At 42.8% G+C, this 2166-nt stretch overlaps 1 long non-coding RNA gene across 1 annotated transcript in view; it reads right to left on the bottom strand.

The window, feature by feature from the left end:
* Positions 1-711: 711 nt before the first annotated feature.
* LOC106147294 overlaps positions 712-2166 on the bottom strand; it is a 3141-nt gene continuing 1686 nt past the window's right edge. The window contains exons 2-3 of the long non-coding RNA XR_001232122.1: positions 1379-1504; positions 712-1139 (exon numbers count right to left, since the gene is read on the bottom strand). This is a non-coding gene — a long non-coding RNA (uncharacterized LOC106147294). The remainder of the gene's footprint in view (positions 1140-1378; positions 1505-2166) is intronic.

The following is a 2166-nucleotide window of genomic DNA, read 5'->3' as shown; positions in this document are numbered from 1 at the left end:
ACCTGTCTTCTCTTTCCTTACTTCTAATATTCTCCAACCTCTCCCTCAGTTGATAAAATTGATTCCTATTTCAGGAAACGGAGGAGACTTCCCTCAGTTCCCACCACTGTACCCCTCAGCTTTTCCTCCTCTGAGCACAGGGACTTTCTTTTCCTGACATGCCTACTGGTTTACTGTGATGGTGGTGAGTTTTTCCTTATAAAGTAGGACTGCTACTCAGAATGGTATTACCACCAACTACTCTTGCTCAGAGGATCTTACAGCAATGCTTCTTCAACCGTGATGTGCATTGGAGTCACTGGCTGACTTTGGTAAGTGGAGATGAGGGCCCAGCAGATCTGGGTTAGGATTTGAGATCCTGCATTTCTTGAAACTCACAAAAGATGCTGAAGCTATTTATCTCAACCACCCCAGAGTAGCAAAGCTGTTTGCTCATATTAAGCCTCATTCTTTTCTGTTTCTTTTTAAATGAAACAAGCATAAATATTTACACAGCACATTTACATATTTATAGTGTAAACATGACCCTGAGTTCAAGTAATCCTGCAGAAAGTGCCTCTGTCGCTGCAGGTTACAACGTTTGCACAGAGAGCCCCATCTATCCTCATATGTGACAGCAGAGGAAATGCTGGCATCAGGCGATGACATAATGACGGCCTGTGTTCTTGGGCAGAGCTAAGGATTTTGGGGTCTGTGTATTCTTCGTGCAAGTAGGTCTTGTAGCAATTGTCTGGTGCAGTTTGCTATATTATGACGTGAAGGCAATGCAAAAGGCAAACCCTGCCTTTCTGCCTTTCTTTCTTCCATCCCTCTGCTTCTGTCTAGAGAGCAGTGGTGAGTGTTCTGTATGATAATCACACCACCAGTTAGTTTAACATTCACAGTCAGGGCCTCCTTGTGCAATTTGTACAGTTGTATGTGCCATAAAGGGAGACTCAAGATCAGCCAGCACCCCTCTGCCAAGGACTTGGGGTTGCCTTTCCATTTCCACCAAGAGGGACCACCTTTCTTCACAAGGGCAACCCTGGCTTCAGACTCAGACCAGGCTTCAGACTTCAGATTTCAAGCTCACACGATGTAATCATGTGTCTCTCTGTGCTGTTTGGTTCACAGTCTGTTGATTCCATCATAGGCTGCATCTGGTGATAAGATGGAAGCTTTAGCATGAAAGAGGTAGGTTGTTTCTCCACATCTCAAACAGAACTCATGGAATTATTTCAAAAACATATATTGAGGTTCTTGTACATAGCAGGCTTTCTTGTTTATGCTGAGGATACAGAAGAGGGTGGAAAAAGGTTTCCAGCATTCTGAAGCTTGTGCAAGACTTTGTGGGGTCTGACTGGACTGTCTTTGAATAAGTGCCATACTGGGCCAATACCTGGAGCCAGGAGCATGCGATGCATGGGCTGGGTCATGTGACTCAAAGGGTGCAGCTTCTCTTGAGCAGAGGAATGATGTCTAGCTCTGCTTGTGGCCTGTCTCCGGGGGATATCCAGGGACTTGCCTATGATAAGCATATAAGAAATGATATCAAGTGAGGGAGTGATTAATTGAGAAAATACCCACAAGAGAGAAAAAATACGTGGTACAAAAATGTGTAAAAAATATGGATTTATGAGCAAACTTTTTCCACATATTTCACATCCATAAGATTTCTCCCCAGTGTGAATTCTTTCATGTACAAGAAGTCTGCCATTTCGACAGAAAGATTTCCCACATTGCTTACATTCACAGGGTTTCTCCCCAGTGTGAATTCTGTGATGTCTTTGCAAAGTACTATTATGACTGAAAGATCTCCCACATTGCTTACATACATAGGGTTTCTACCCAGTGTGAATTCTTTCATGTACATGAAGGTTACCATTTTGGCTGAATGATTTCCCACATTGCTTACATACATAGGGTGTCTTCTTATTGTGAATTATTTCATGACTTTGACAGTTACTGTGTGGGCTGAATGCTTTCCCACACTGCTTACATATATAGGGTTTCTCCCCAGTGTGCGTTCTGCGATGTCTTTTCAAGCTACCATATTCTCTGAAACATTTCCCAATTGCTTACATACATACGGTTTCTCCCCAGTGTGAATTCTATGATGTCTTTGCAAGCTAACATTTTTTTCTGAAAGATTTCCCACATTGCTTACATACATAGGGTTTCTCCCCA

Source organism: Chinchilla lanigera, unplaced genomic scaffold (genome assembly GCF_000276665.1).
Source record: "Chinchilla lanigera isolate Chin_1 unplaced genomic scaffold, ChiLan1.0 scaffold00139, whole genome shotgun sequence".
Lineage (NCBI taxonomy): Eukaryota > Metazoa > Chordata > Mammalia > Rodentia > Chinchillidae > Chinchilla > Chinchilla lanigera.
This window is presented reverse-complemented; position numbering and strand designations above follow the sequence as displayed.